General features: G+C 44.4%; 1 long non-coding RNA gene across 3 annotated transcripts in view; it reads right to left on the bottom strand.

Annotated features, from left to right (window-relative positions):
• Nucleotides 1–653: 653 nt before the first annotated feature.
• LOC148150495 (uncharacterized) overlaps nucleotides 654–17010 on the bottom strand; it is a 113782-nt gene continuing 97425 nt past the window's right edge. For 2 of the 3 annotated variants that reach the window (XR_015756868.1, XR_015756869.1), the window contains exons 2-3: nucleotides 14652–14703; nucleotides 7965–8078 (exon numbers count right to left, since the gene is read on the bottom strand). This is a non-coding gene — a long non-coding RNA (uncharacterized LOC148150495). Of the gene's footprint in view, nucleotides 814–7964; nucleotides 8079–14651; nucleotides 14704–17010 lie in introns of those variants that run through there. The other variant, XR_015756867.1, reaches the window with a different exon arrangement.

Below are 17010 nucleotides of genomic sequence, written 5' to 3'. Positions count from 1 at the left end.
AGCACTGAGGGAAGGCCATGTTGCGAATGAGATGATGAAGCTTGAGGGGCTGAATGGCCTACTCCAACACCTAGTCCTTACGTTCTGCTGCTTTCTAAATGCAGTGCACTGTTATAGTCTGAGGAGCACTGGTGGAAGATTGTACAACTCTCCGTCTGAATCTGCCCATGAATGGGTGACATGGTGGCTCAGTGGTTAGCACTGCTGCCTCACAGCACCAGGGACCTGGGTTCAATTCCTGCCTCGGGCAACCGTCTGTGTCTTCCCCGTGTCTTCGTGGGTTTACTCCAGTCCAAAAACATGCAGGTTAGGTGAATTGGCCATGCTAAATTGCCCATAGTGTTAGGTGAAGGGGGAATGGGGCTGGGTGGGTTGCTCTTGGGAGGGTCGGTGTGGACTTGTTGGGCCGAAGGGCCTGTTTCCACACTGTAGGGAATTTGATCTAATACAATATTCAAACAATGCTGGGATTTCATAACTCATCCCCCAATTGTTTTATAAAAGCCAAGTGATCAATATGGTAAGTAATCTGGGTGTCGTTGTAGAGATTTATTTGAATGAATGTTACTGCAACAGATTAATTTCACTCTTACGCTTGCACCATTTCTATGCAAAATAAATGAATCATGTCAGAGGCAGATTCAAAATAAAGACCAAGCTCTCGTTTATTATTGTTTAATTGAATATCATCTCCCAGTAATCAATTGGAAATACATCTTGAAATTGGGTAATCTCCAGTGATATTCGGTAACAAAGTCCACCTTTGGAAGTTTGGCAGTGAGAAAAATACTCAAAATCAGTCATTTCAATTCCCTTGGAAAATAAAAGAAACAGAATGTAATGCAACATCACCGAGATTAACTAAGCAAACAGAACAAGGGAACAAATTCATAAATATGCAGTAAAATTTACTGCCACACTGTTAACCTGTGAGCGTTTGAGCAGAATGCTGTTACTCTCTCTGCTAATTTACAATAATTATACCAATTACGTATTACTGTCACACCATGATAATGAGAGGAATCAAATTGTATCCTCCAGCTCAACCTAGGGGTACCTTGTGACCCTAATGATGGTAATGATCTGCCATAATAATCCCACCCAGGCAATTTCACATGAGAAATCAGCAACAAGATTTAGACCAGGGAAAAGCAGTTTAACAAGATTTGATTACAGTGACACTGCCTACAGAAGTGCAGCCCACACAGAGAGTCTAACCTTTCATACAGCAGTGGTTATTTCGGGTCAGTTTCAGATAAAAATGGAGATCATAAAACCACAGGAAGTAGGAAAAGGCCATTCAGCCCCCACCCTCCCAATCACAATCAACGGGATTGCTAGTGGATCCAACATTCCTCACGTCCATTTACTCACCCTGTTCCTGTAATCCTTGATTCCCCAAATGAACAAGAATCTATCTCTCTCAGCCTTAAAGACTCCATCTCCACAGCTCTCTGGGGCAGAGTCCCAAAGAGTCACAACCTTCTGAGGGAAGAAATTCTTCCTCATCTCCATCTGAAATTGATGTCCCTTGATGCTCTTGCAAGGCCTTCACGATACATTCCACGTGAAACAGTGGGAGACGCTGCATACAGCAAAGACTATGGGCCCTGATACCATTCCGACAATAGTACTGAAGACTTGTGCTCCAGAACTTGCCTCTCCCCTAGCCAAGCTGTTCCAGTGCCGTTACAACACTAGAATCTACTCGACAACGTGGAAAATTGCCCAGGCGTGGCCTGTACACAAAAACCAGGACAAATCCAACCTGGCCAATTACTGACTAATTTACCTACTCTCCATCATCAGTAAAGTAATGGGAGGTGTCATCAACTGTGCTACCAAGTAGCACCTGTTCAGCAACAACCTGCTCAGTGACGCCCTGTTTGGGTTTCACCAGGATCACTCAGCTCCTGACCTCATTACAGCCTTGGTTCAAACTTGGACAAAAGAGCTGAATCCCAGAGCCTGGAGGAGCCAATTGCTAACAAAAGCAATGGAACAAAGTCCCAGTGAATCGAGATTGACCTTTAAACCAGTCACCTCACAGCCAATAAATTAATGGTATCACCAAGTATTACTCTGCTTCTCATGTTAGTGCCTTACAGCAGAATGTATCACAGCATTAATTATTGCAATGCTATAATATGAGTAACGGCAACTTGTTTGATGGTGACACACTCTGATGGTGGCACGGTGGCTCAGTGGTTAGCACTGCTGCCTCACAGCACCAGGGTCCCAGGTTCAATTCCAGCCTTGGGCGACCGTCTGTGTGGAGTTTGCATATTCTCCTCGTGTCTGCGTGGGTTTCCTCCAGCTGCTCCAGTTTCCTCCCACAATCCAAAGATGTGCAGGTTAGGGTGAATTGGCCATGCTAAATTACCCACAGTGTTCAGGGATGTGTAGGATAGGTGCATTAGTCAGGGGTAATACAGTAGGGGAATGGGTCTGGGTGGGCTACCCTTCGCAGGGTTCGGGTTGGGCTGAAGGGCCTGTTTCCTCCCTGTAGGGATTTTTAAAAAAATCAGCTTTAAGGTGGAGTGAAAGAATTATATTTGATGATATTCATCACTCCTGTTCAGTTGGTATAAACTAGATGGGCCGAATGTCATCCCTCTATTCATATGGTTTCTATCCTATCGGAATAATTGTTACAGAGGCAATACTGATGAATGGGTACAAGAGGGAGCTTATATTTTCAGTCCAGAGCTAGGTGTGCTGAGCTGGGCAATTGTAATAACTGAGGAGAAAGTGAGGGCTGCAGATGCTGGAGATCAGAGCTGAAAATGTGTTGCTGGAAAAGCGCAGCAGGTCAGGCAGCATCCAAGGAACAGAAGAATCGATGTTTCGGGCATAAGCTCTTCTTCAGGAATGAGGAAAGTGGGGCCGCTATCCCATCACCAAGTCACCCTTTATTTACACGTGCACAGTACATGGACTCTAACCAGCCAGCTCAGAGCCCGTCCCGAGAGTAAGGGGAATCCATAAGACTCCTGTTTATATCTGTCAGCCAGGGCTGCCTGACTGGCCTGGGTTAACAGCCCCAGTCAGGGGTCTCATACTCAACGGGATCTACCTGACCGACCTTGTTTCAATAACTATGGCAATCTCCCTGTTTCTCACCTTGCTTCACGATAGGCCAAGTTTTGCCAAGTTTTCATTCTTGGGACGCGTGCTAAAGATGCAGTCAGAACTTCTGCTTTGCTGAGAGTATTCCATTACCTCTTGACTTGTAACACACAGATGGTGGACAGGCTTTAGGGAAGACAGGAGGTGAGTTAGCAAGCTTAGCCTCTGACCTGGTTTTGTAGCCACTGTATGTATATGGGCCAGTCCAGTTCAGTTTCTGGTCACTTGTAACCCCAGGATGTTAGTAGTAGTGGATTCAGTGATGGTAATACCATTGAATGTCAAGAGACAGTGATTAGATTCTGTCTTGCTGGAGATGGTCATCACGGGCATTTGTGTGCCATGAATGTTATTTACCACTTGTCAGGCCTGGGCATTGTCCAGATCCTGGTGCATTTGAAAGAACAAAGAACAAAGAAAATTTACAGCCCAGGAACAGGCCCTTCGGCCCTCCAAGCCTGAGCCAATCCAAATCCACTGTCTAAACCTGTAGCCCAATTCCTAAACATCTCTATCCCTCTGCTCCCCACCGACTCATGCATCTGTCCAGACACATCTTAAATGAATCTACCGTGCCTGCCTCTACCACCTCTGCTGGCAACGCGTTCCAAACGCCCACCACCCTCTGTGTGAAGTACTTGCCGTGTGTATCCCCCTGAAACTTTCCACCTCTCACCTTGAAAGCATGACCTCTCGTTATTGAATCCTTCACCCTGGGAAAAAGCTTGTCTCTATCCACCCTGTCTATACCCTTCATGATTTTGTAAACCTCAATCAGGTCCTCCCTCAATCTTCATTTTTCTAATGAAAATAAACCTAACCTACTCAACCTCTCTTCATAGCTCGCACCTTCCATACCAGGCAACATCCTTGTAAACCTTCTCTTCACCCTCTCCAAAGCATCCACATCCTTTTGGTAATATGGCGACCAGAACTGTACACAGTATTCTCAATTTGGCCGAACCAATGTCTTGTACAATTTTCACATGACCTGCCAGCTCTTATACTCAATACCCCGTTCGAAGGCAAACATACCATATGCCTTCTTGACCACTCTATCCACCTGTGCAGCCATCTTCAGGGTACAATGGACCTGCACTCCCAGATCTCTCTGCCCACCAACTTTTCCCACGGCTCTTCTGTTCATTGTATAATTTGCTCTGGAATTAGTCTTGCCTAAATGCATCACCTCACATTTGTCTGGATCGAAATCCATCTGCCACTTTTCTGCCACTGGAACACCACTGGTCACCTTTCTCCATTTCGAGAAACTCCCTCCAACTACTACTCTCTGTCGCCTGTTGCTCAACCAGTTCTTTATCCACCATGTGACTTCACTTTCTCTATTAGTTTACCATGGTAACCTTATCAGACGCCTTACTAAAGTCCATGTATATGATATCAACAGCCCTTCCTTCATCTATCAACTTGGTCACTTCCTCGAAGAACTCTATTAAGTTGGTAAGGCACGATCTCCCCCACACAAAACCATGTTGCCTATCACTGATAAGCCCATTCTTTTCTAAACATAAATAGATTCTATCCCTCAGTACCCTCTCCAGCAACTTTCCCACCACTGACGTCAGGCTCAGTGGTCTGTAGTTACCCAGAATATCCCTACTACTCTTCTTGTACAAGGGGAGAACACGAGCAACCTTCCAGTTCTCTGGCACCTCACCTGTACTTAAGGATGCCACAAAGATATCTGTCAGGGCCCCAGCTGTTTCCTCTCTCGCCTCCCTCAGCAACCTGGGATAGATCCCATTCGGTCCAGGGGATTTGTCCACCTTAATAACCTCTAGCCTATCCAACACAGCTTCCCTATTTATGTGATCCAGACTAATCAAACTTCTATCTCCAAACTCAAGATTCATCATGTTCCTCTCCTCAGTGAACACTGGTGCAAAGTAATCATTCAGAATCTCACCCATTCTCTCAGGTTTGACACACAGCCTTCCTTCATTATCCTTTAGTGGACCAATCCTTTCTCTAGTTACCTGCTTGCTTCTTATATAGAAATAAAATGCTTTGGGATTCTCCTTAAGTCTGCTCGCTAAAGCTATTTCACGACCCCATTTAGCCCACTTGATTCCTCCTTTAAGACTTATCCTCCAGGGCCCATTCTGTTCTTAGCTGCCAAGACCTTATGTACACTTTCCTTTTCCTCTTGGCCAGTCGTACAATTTCTCCTGTCATCCACGGTTCACAAATCTTGCCTTTCCTGTCCTTTGCCTTCAATGGGACATGCCTATCCTGCACTATCTTTAACCTATCCTTGAAAGCCTCCCACATCAAATGTGGAGTTCCCTTCAAATAGCTGTGTCCAATCCACATTTCCTAGTTCCTGCCTAATTTTGATATAATTGGCCTTTGCCCATTTTAGTACTCTTCCCCTAGGACCACTCTCTTCTTTATCTCCGAGTATTCTAAAACTGACAGAATTGTGGTCACTATTCCCAAAGAAATCCCCCACCGCAACTTCTACCACCTGTCCTGGCTTGTTCTCCAGTACCAGGTCCAATATGGCCCCTTCCCTGGTCGGACTATTGACATACTGCTCAAGAAAACTCTCCTGGACGCTTCTTACAAATTCTACCCCATCCAGACCTCTGACGTTAAGTGTATCCCAGTCAATGTTGGGAAAATTAAAATCTCCCATCACCACTAGCCTATTGACTCTACATCTTTTCATAATCTGTTTACGTATTTGTTCTTCTACTCACGCTCACTGTTGGGAGGCCTGTAATACAGCCCCAACAATGTAACTGCACCCTTCTTATTTCTCAGCTCCACCCATAATGCCTCACTACCCAAGACCTCCATAGTGTCCTCCTTTAGCACAGCCGTGATATTGTCCTTGACCAGCAACGCAACTCCACTCCCCCCCCCCCCCCCCCCCCCCCCCCCCCACCCACTTTTACTTCCCTCCCTGTCCGAAGCGTCTATATCCTGGAACATTTAGTTGCCAATCATCAAGCCCTTCCTTCAACCAAATCTCTGTGATTGCAATAAGGTCATACTCCCAGGCACCAAACCAAGCCCTAAGATCATCTGCCTTACACACTATACTCCTTGCATTAAAGAAGATGCATTTCAGGCCACCAGTTTTTTTGCGCTCACCTGCTCTCTGCCTACTCTTCCCTTCATTAATGCTGTCTTCATAATTCTTACAGTCTCCACCTCACTGCCGACTTGTTTTCTCTTCTGGTTCCCAGGCCCTGCCACATTAGTTTAAACCCTCCCCAACAGCAGGAGCAAAAGCTCCCCCAAGGACTTTGGTTCCGGTCTGGTTCAGATACAGACCGTTCCTTTTGTAATAGTCCCACCTTCCCCAGAACCGGTCCCAATGTCCAACAAATCTGAACCCCTCCCACCTACACCATCTCTCAAGTCATCCTGCCTATTTTTTCATTTCTACGCTGGCTAACACATGGCACTGGTAGTAATCCCGAGATCACTACCTTTGAGGTCCTCCTCTTTAAATTCTCTTCTAGCTCCCTGAATTCTTCTTTCAGGATCTCATCTTGTTTCCTACTTATATCATTGGTGCCTATATGCACCAAGACAACTGGCTGCTCACCCTCCCCTTTTAGAATGGTCTGCAGCCGATCAGTGACATCCCTGACCCGAGCACCTAGGAGGCAACATACCATATACCATCCAGGAGTCCTATTTTCAGCCACAGAACCACCTATCTACTCCCCTCACAATAGAATCCCCTATGACTATGGCCCAATGAGTCTTTTTCCCGTCCTTCTGAACAGCAGTGCCCGCCATGTTGCCATGGTCCTGGCAACTGCTCCCCGGTGAGCCATCTCCCCCAACAGTATCCAGAACAGTATACCTGTTTTGGAGGGAGATGACCACAGGGGACACCTGCACTGCCTTCCTACTCTTTTTCTGTCTTCTGGTCACCCATTCACTGTCTCCCTCAGCAACTCTAACCTGCGGTGTGACCAGTTCACTAAACGTGCTGTCCACGACCTCCTCAGCTCCACAGTGAGTCCATCCACAGCTCCAGAGCCGTCATGCGGTCAAACAAGAGCTGCAGCTGGACACACTGCTTGTAAGTGTAAGAGTCAGGGACATCAGCCACTTTCCTGAGCTCCCACAACAAGCAAGAGGCACATGCCATGGATCTGAGGTCCCCTGCCATTGTAAGCTCAGCTTTATATGAACTAAAACTAATGCATTTAAATACATGAAAAGAAAGATAAAGAAAAAATGAAAGCCTTACCTAACAGAGTCTTTTTCTTCCGGTTAGAGAAGGGGGTGGGAGGGAGATACTGCACATGTAGTATCTCGGGCTTAGCCACTGCCCAAATATAAATTAAGCCCTTACCTTCCCAGCAGCCCTCGCTTCACTCCACCTTCTCTCCTCGCTGCTCTGTCAACAGACTGCTTTGGTGTTTGAGGAATCAGCATATGGTGCTGAACATTGTGCATAATATCCAACTCAGTTTTGTATGTTCCGAGGGATAGTATAAACTATGCCACATCAAGTAGTCATGATGTGGAGGAGCCAGTGTTGGACTGGGGTGTACAAAGTTAAAAATCACACAACACCAGGTTATAGTTCAACAGGTTTAATTGGAAGCACTAGCTTTCCGAGCGCCACTCCTTCATCAGGTGGTTGTTAAAGAAGCAGCGCTCCAAACGCTAGTGCTTCCAAATAAAGCTGTTAGACTATAACCAGGTGTTGTGTGATTTTTAACTTCGCACTTCAGGCAGAGGCAAAATTACATCCGACACAAATTTCTAAGTATGTAGAAATTTTATTTAACATGTTGGAAAATATCTCTGCAGTCACAAAATATCTGAATTATTATCCCAACTCTGGCTTCAGGCAACTTCTGTGGTTTCTAGTTTTCTTTGTTCTGAAATAACATCTTGCCTTAACCAATCGATGAGATAGACCAATTACCAGCCTCGCATAATCGAACACAGGACTGTTGAACATGGAACAAAACACAGACATGAATCAGTTGTGTTAAATGGCTGATAGATAAATAATATTTAAAGAGAATATTGGAAACTGAAGACTTGCAAGAGAGGTGATAGAGACAATTTCTGATTATCTTATTCCAAGTATTTGTTATCCTTCAGATGCCAGGAAGCCCCCTTTATGATAGCTATAATCACTCCCTAACTGCTATTCACATCACTTCTCAAGTTGGCAGTAGCTCTCCATAGCAGAGAAACATTTGCAGTGATGAGTGTTCAAGTTGATCCAAAGGGTTCGATTCAGACTCTGGGAAATATTTGTAAGCAGTCACAGCAGCCCCCGGGGGAGCTGTGTACGGACCACCCTGCGTTGTTGTGCAGGAGCTGTGCTGGCTCTAACAAAATCGACGCATGTTTGTCTGTGCTGTTCAATCGATTGTTTCACTCAACAGTTACCACAAAAGACACAGTGGACACAGAGTTGAGCTGGCAATCTCCGTAAGGTGCCACATTACAAATTTCAGCCACTGAGGCTGCAAGAACATTGGAATCGATAAACTGACAAGAATCTTACACGGTATCTACAAAATGATGATTCAGGCTAGCAGCTGTCTTTATTTTTCATTGAAAGGTATCAGATCCTGAGGGGTCATGACAAGATAAATATGGAGAGGATGTCTCCTCCAACATGGAAATCTTGAACCACAGTTCACTAATGGCCTACTCTAGCTCCAGGACATCTCTGCAGGAGTTCCTCAGGACAGTGTCCTAGGCCCAAACATCTCCAGCTGCTTCATCAATGGCCTTCCCTCCATCATCAGGTCAGAAGTGGGACTGTTCACCGATGATTGCACTATATTCAGCGCCATTTGCATCTCCTCAGATACTGAAGCAGTCCACGTTCAAGAGCAATAAGACCTGGACAATAACCAGCTTTGGGTTGGCAAGTGACAAGAAGCACTCAACCATACAAGTGCCAGGTGATGACCATCGTCAGCAAGAGAGAATTTAATCACCACTCCTTGGCATGTAATGGTGCTCCTATCACTGAATCCCCCACTATCAATATCCTGGTGTTACCATTGTCTAAGAATACAGCAGGGGTCAGTAGCATAATGTTACTGGACCCGAGACCTCGAGGGACGTTAATATTCTGAAGACACAGGCTCAAACCTTGCCACAGCACCTAGTGACCTCTGCATTCCACAAAGATATCTGGAGTATAAACCCAACCTCAGTGGTGGTGAACGTGATGATTGATTTGGAGACGCCGGTGTTGGACTGAGGTGTACAAAGTTCAAAATCACACAACACCAGGTTATAGTGCTTCCAAATAAGTCTGTTGGACTGTAACCTGGTGTTGTGTGATTTTTAACAACATGATGATTATCACTGATTGTATAAAAACCCAACTGGTTCATGATTGTCCTTTTGGGGGGAGAGGGGGGATGTGGATGTCTATACGTGACTCTTTACCAGTCCACTTAGTTCAAGGGCAATTAAGGACAAGCAGCAAATACTGGCACAGAAATCCCACAAACAGAGAGCAGAGTGTTTAAGATGTAGAATGCTTGGCCTGAAAATGCGATGGAAGCAGAGTCAACCAAGGCTTTCAAGAGAGAATTTGATCGTAACTTGAGAAGGTGAGAGGGGAGAATTACAAAAGGGTCTAGAGGGGCAATTCTTTCACACAGAAGGTGGTGAGTGTCCGGAATGGACTTCCAGAGGTAGGGGTGGAAGCAAATGGAATAACGCCATCTAAGAAACATTTAGGCAGGGATAAGGATGGGATAGGTATGGAGGGATATGGACCAAATGAAAGCAAATGGAACTAGTTGTGGAAGGTTGGGCCAAATGGCCTGTTTCCATGCTGTGGACCCCAATGATTCTAAGGGAAGATGTGCAGGATTCCAGAAACAAGATGAAGGAGTGGGACACAGTAAAAGTTTGGAAAACCACTGCCAACACGACTGAAAGAACAATTTCCTGTTCTGTAAACATTGCAAAGACCATGACAATCTCCATTGCTTACTTACTTTACAATTTCTGTGCAACTAGAGTTGTCTGTGCAGAAACACATACTCCCACTCACACACATACATATATATTTGTGGGGTGAATTTGTACTTGCAGTTACATTGTACTTTGCTCAAAAACTGCATGAATCCATGTAAGACTCTGTTCACTTATTTTTTAGATTAGAATCAGTCTAAACATTATGGCACAGACAGAGAACACAGGGGGCTAACACCTTCATCATCTTATCTGGCTAACACCAATTATTACAGTTCACCTGAGAATGTAACTTTTAAAAATGGTTTGTGATTTACATATGAAAGAAGTGAAACTATCATGGTATTCGAACAGATGAAAGACTCAACAAACAATCAAGATATTTTTCAATGTATAATTTCAGTTACATCACACTGTAAACGTTTGCTATAAATTCCGCATCTTACAATTGTGTCCTCCACAACCACCTGATGAAGGAGCGTCGCTCCGAAAGCTAGTGCTTCCAATTAAACCTGTTGGACTATAACCTGGTGTTGTGTGATTTTTAACTTTGTACACCCCAGTCCAACACCGGCATCTCCAAATCGTGCAAATACAAGTCACATCAAACATCTCCACAGAAAGTGGACTGTATCCAAGATGCGTGATCACTCTTTTGACTTGATGTGGAGGAGCCGGTGTTGGACTGAGATAGACAAAGCTAAAAATCTCTCAACACCAGGTTATAGTCCAATGGGTGTATTTGGAAGCACTAGCTTTCGGAGCGACGCTCCTTCAACAGGTAGCTAGTGGAGCAGGATCATAGGACACAGAATTTATAATAAAATATCAAACTGGCATACAACTGATGTGATGTATTGAAGAAACCTAGTTCGCTGTTACGTTGTTAATCACTTAGAATAAATTCTGTGTGCTATGATCCTGCCCCACTAGCTACCTGACACAGGAGGGGGGGGCTCCAAAAGCTTGTATTTCCAAATAAACCTGTTGGACAATAACCTGGTGTTGTGCGATCACTCTTTTGATTTGAACAGCCACAGAGGGAATTGTTCGGTGTGTTTTTTCCATTAAAGTGAAATAGAATTCAGGTGGAAATCAGCAGCTTTGTCCTTTGGAAATGATGCATCTATCGATTTCATTTTGCAATATTTAACACTATTTAAACAAGCATTCATGCAATCAAGCTTTGGCTAATACCTAATCAGTGAAAGAATTGATCTCCTTTAATAAGTGTGGCAAACTTTCTGAACTCCGGAACATCCTTGCAACCTTATAGCCCTGGTTCTGGGGGCAGGTCTCAAGGTGCTGGGTTCAAATGACAGACTGGTTAGAAAACAGAGGCCCCGTGGGATTCAGGGGAATGGAGCAAGCTGGATACAAACATGGTTCAATGGTGGGAGACAAAGGCTAATCATTAGTGGGTGCTTTCCATTGGGGATCTGCAGGGTTGATTACTATGATTCTCAATTTTTCTGCATATCATAATGAGTTGGATGGAAAAGTAGGGGACTACATAGTTTGTAGACAACACAAAAATTAGCCGCCTGGTTTTTTTCAGGGATCTAGGTGTGTGGAGTTAAGCTACAGATTAACCATGATCCTATTGAATGGCAGAACAGGCTCAAGGGGCTGAATGGCCTCCTCCTGTTACTATGTTCTTGTGATACTGAGAAGGGAAACTGCAGGAAGTTATCGATGGATTGGTCAAGTGGGCCGACACATGGAATTCAAGCCTGAGAAATACGAGGTGATACAGTCAAATAAACAAAGGAAACCTCAATAAATGGGAGATTACTGAGAGGTGTAGAGGGAGTGAGGGACCTTGGAGTGAAGGTTCACAGGTTGCTGGAGGGAGCAGGACGGAATGATAAGGTGGTTCCGAAGGCACACGGAATCCTTTCCTTTTGGACCCAAGGTACAGCATATAAGAGCAGGGAGGTTATACTGGAACTGTACACATCGCTAGTTAGACCACAATCTGAGCACTGTGCACAGTTCAGGTCACCTCTTTCCAGGGAGGATGTGATTACACTGGAGAAGGGACAGAGGGGAATTCCCAGGATACTGCCTGGAAACCTGCAGCTCTGAGGAAAGATTGGACAGACTGGGGATGGTCCCCTTGGAACACAGGAGTCCGAGGGGAGACTTGATTGAGGCAGACCAAATAGTGAGGGACCTGGAGAGAGTGGTCTAATTTGGTAGGTGATGGTTTAATTACTTTAGCAGAGGGGTCGGTGACTAGGGGATATAGATTTAAAGTGACTGTTAGAATCATTAGAGAGGAGATGAGAAAAAAAAGCTTTTCTCCAGATGTTGATGGGCTTCTGGAACTCACTGTCTCTAAGATTGGGTGGTACATTTCTCAGCCAGGCACATCCACAATAGGCAGAGCAAGCAAACAAACATAGAATAAGAGCAGGCCATTAGGCCCTTCGAGTCTGTTTCATCATTTAATAAGCTCATGGCTGGTCTGATTTTAACTCTAACTCTACATTCCTGCATATCCTCCAATAATCTTCATTCTCCCCGTGTCTACGTGGGTTTCCTCCGGGTGCTCCGGTTTCCTCCCACAGTCCAAAGATGTGCAGGTCAGGTGAATTGGCCATGCTAAATTACCCTTAGTGTTAGGGGCATTAGTCAGAGGGAAATGGGTCTGGGTGGGTTACTCTTCGGCAGGTCGGTATGAATTTCTTGGGTTGAAGGGCCTGTATCCACACTGTAGGGAATCGAATCTAATCTAATCATCCATTTGGAAATTAAGAATTGATCCATTACTACCTTAAGAAACTAAAGTTTCTGAAGACAAGGAATATGCAGGGATGTGTGGAGAGACTAGGGGAGTGATTGCTCCTTAGGAGGGTCAGTATGGACATGATGGGTTGAATGGTCTTCTTCTGTGCTATAATAATCTATTGTTCAAAGTCCCATTGTAGACATTTAAGGCAGTCCAGGGAAGGTTCACTCGGCTGATCCCGGGTATAAAGGGACTGTCTCATGAGGGGAGGTTGAGTAAATTGGGCCTGTATTCATTGGAGTTTAGTAGAATGAGAGGAGACCATATTGAAACATACAGGATTCTTGCCAGGTTAGGTTATGCAAGGTCATTCCCCCTTGTGGGAGATTATCGCACCAGAGGGAATAATCTCAGAATAAGAGGTCACACATTTAAGACAGCGATGAGGAGGAATTTCTTCTCTCAGGAGGGAGTGAATCTATGGAATTCTTTACCTCAGAGGGCTGTCAGGCCTGGGGCATTGAGTATATGCAAGGCTGAGCCAGACAGATTTTTAATCAGGAAGGGGGAATCAAGGGTAATGGGGAAGAGGCAGGAATTAAGGATTATCAGATCAGCCGTAAACTCATTGGCTGGAGGAGCAGACTCGATGGGCTGAATGGCCTAATTCTGAATGTCTTATGCTTGAGCGAATGCTATTATCAGACAAATCAGATCCCAAACTGAACCTAGCTTGATAGATCATGTTAATTAAGTTATTTCTTACTGAATCATGGGTAGGTAAAGCTGCAGAGTTTGTTTTAACAATAAAACAGAAGTTTATTAACTAAAGAATTGAAGGTAAAATGATATAAAACAAAACCATCTATTTCTCAATCTCAATTTTTTTAATGCTCACAGTAAAAGTCTAATCCCATTAATTCCAAATACTTCTTTATAAATTAAAGGGAGAAAAGACAGCTTTTATGCAGTGTGCAAAATACCACTCATATAATAGCTGAAAATGTGTTGCTGGAGAAGCGCAGCAGGTCAGGCAGCATCCAGGGAACAGGAGAATCGACGTTTCGGGCATAAGCCCTTCTTATGCCCGAAACGTCGATTCTCCTGTTCCCTGGATGCTGCCTGACCTGCTGCGCTTCTCCAGCAACACATTTTCAGCTCTGATCTCCAGCATCTGCAGACTTCATATAACCACTCATATAATACCACTCATATAATACTCACACCAGAGTCCCTAAATCGTAGAATTCCTACAGTGTAGAAGCAGACTATTCGGCCCATTGAGTCCACATCCATGCTGTGCAGAGCATCGCACCCAGATCCACAACCCTATCCTACATTCCCTATGGCTAACCCACCCAGCCTTCACATCTCTGGACACTATGGGCTATTTAGCATTGCCAATCTACCTAACCTGTACATCTTTGGACTGTGGCAGGAAACCGGAGCACCTGGAAGAAACCTGCACAGACAAAGGGAGAATTTGTAAACTCCTCACAGACAGTCGCCCAAGGTTGGAATTGAACCTGGGTCCCTGGTGTTGTGAGGCAGCAGTGCTAACCACTGAACCACCATAATTTCAAACAATTTGGGAATTTAACTTCTAGATCAGAACTGCAGATAGTTTCTTTCTGGAGCTATCTTAAACGTTATCAGCTGAGGGGGAATGGGGGCAGTTATCCGAATAGCTGCTTTGCAATGCAGATTGAAACATCACTTCAATTCCCACACCCCTCGCCTGAGGTAAGATAACCCTCAGGTTAAATCACCACCAGTCAGCTCTCTTTTTCTGCAACAGCCCTAAAGTCTGGTAAGACTATGGCATCTTTACCTTTTTTAATCTCTTCAGGGCTTTATCACAACGGTGAGCTGTGAAGAGAGACCTAGAAAAAGAAATGAAGAGAGACTAGTTAGGTTGGGATTGTTCTCCTTCGAACAGATAAATCTTAATGGGGAACTGATTGTACAAAGAAATGAGGGGAATAGATAGGTAAATACGGAGAAACGTTTCCCCTTGGTAGAGGGGTTAGCAACACTCCCCAGGATGTTACCATTAAATGTATAAGTCCTGCCCTGATTTGCCTTTCCAAAATGCAGCATCTCACATTTATCGAAATTAAACTCCGTTTGCCACTCCTCGGCCCATTAGCTCATCTAATCAAGTTCTTGTTGTACTCTGAGATAATCTTCTTCACTATCCACTACATCTCCAATTTGTGTCAACTGAAAGCTTACTACCCATTCCTCCGACGCCCCCATTCATAGCATTTATATAAATGACGAAAAGCAGTGGACCCAGCACCGATCCCTACGGCACACCGCTGGTCACAGGCCTCCAGTCCGAAGAATAATCGTCCACCACCTCCACCTTCTCTTTGACAATTTTTTTTTTCCCGTTGAGCTAAGCAGGCTATCGAAAGGGCTGATTAATGTCCAGTACATGCACTGGAATAGGAAACATTTATAAGGAAAAAGTTTGAGTGTTTAAAGAATGCATTTGCCAGAAGCTAGTCTTCATCGCCCTGCTGTTATTTATTAATGGAATATAATGGGGTTTTGTGTGAAAAAGGTAAGAAGGAAATCTACTGCAGTTAAATTATTGATGTAAGTGATGCATAGACAGACCAGCTGTTTTTTGCAAATAAGGGTGGTGCATTGTTCAAAGGCTTTGTCAATTAATTTGTGCTGCGGGAGATTGTTAACCTCACAGTTAATTATAACCTTCTATAGCGTTGTGCGTGCTTTTGAATTTAAATCTTAAATGTTGATTAAGATTACATTTATTTAAATGATAGGTGTTGTCACGGGTGAGTTGGAAACTATCCCTCCTCTGAGTCGGGATGTTGTGGGGTTGAGAAACACTCCAGGCCCTCAAACACAAATGTCTACAGAATCACAGAATAGTTATAGTGCTGAAGGAGGCCGTTCGACCCCTCACACCTGCACCAGCTCTTCAAATGAGCCACATTCCCTAGTGCCAATCTCCTGCCTTTTCCCTCATATCCCTGCTCCCATTTCTAACCAAATAACCATCCAATGCTCCTCTTGAACGGCTCAATTGAACCTGCCTCCCCCACATTTCCAGGGAATATATTCCATATCCTCAGTACTTGCTGGGTGAAAAAGAATTATCTTACATTACCTTTGCTTCATTTGCAAATCACTGTCAATTGATGCCCTCTTATTCTTGTTTCTTTTACAAGTAGGAACAGTTTCTCCCCATCTACACTAACCAGCTGCCTCACAATTTTGAAAATTTCAATCAAATCACCTCTCAGCCTTCTTCTCTCCAAAGAGAGCAGTCCCAACGTTTTCAACCTGTCCTCATCCCTGACATTCCTCATCCCTGGAGCGTTTCTTGTAAATTGCTTCTGCATTCTCTCCAATGCATTCGCATCCTTCCTATAATGTCGCACCCACAACATAGAGCAGAGTTCTAACAAATGTCTTGCACAAATTCAGCATCACCCCCTTGCTCTTGTACTCTATGCCTTTACTAATAAAGACAAGGACACTGTGTGCTTTATTAACTGCTCCCTTCACCTGTCCTATCACCTTCAATGGTCTGTGCACAAATACACTCAGCTCCCCCTGCTCCTATGCCCCCTTTAGAAGTGTGCTCTCTATTTTATATTGTCTTCTGCTGACCGAAGTGTATCACCTCACACTTCTCTTCTCTGTTGGGGATCAGGCCAGATCCCTTCAAAATCTCTGAAGGTAGCCCACGCCCTAACCTTTTCTTATTTTAAAGGTGGATGTTCTAGGAGAGATGCAGCTGATTAAACCACGCGGTTCTAAGCAAAACAGAATTGATTTAAATACAAGGTTAAAACACAAACAAAAGAAAGAGAAATTCAGAATTACTTGATGACTGGAAAACTTAACCGAATACTCGATACAGTAAATATTCCGAATTAATTGTTCCAATCTAGTAACATCCCATAAACACACCCCTTGGCAACACAGATTCATCCAGGCAGGAGGGAATAATTTGCAGAGAGAGATTTCGGAAGACCGTCAGAGGAATCTTTGCTGAAAGTTGCAAACTCCTCCGGAATCAGGCATCTTGTGACTGCTACAGCTAAAACAAACTAGAAAAAACCTGAACTGGGAGAGCTGGCCACTCCCCTTCCAGTGTTAAACTAGGCACTTGGTCACCTCTGCCGAAATATCCTCTCTTCAAAAAAAAA

The sequence above is a fragment of the Chiloscyllium plagiosum genome, unplaced genomic scaffold (genome assembly GCF_037043375.1).
Source record: "Chiloscyllium plagiosum isolate Xiang-an unplaced genomic scaffold, Cpla_swu_hap1 HiC_scaffold_4, whole genome shotgun sequence".
In the NCBI taxonomy this organism is placed as follows: domain Eukaryota; kingdom Metazoa; phylum Chordata; class Chondrichthyes; order Orectolobiformes; family Hemiscylliidae; genus Chiloscyllium; species Chiloscyllium plagiosum.
Note: the sequence above shows the minus strand (reverse complement) of the source record. Positions and strands in the feature narration are given on the sequence as shown.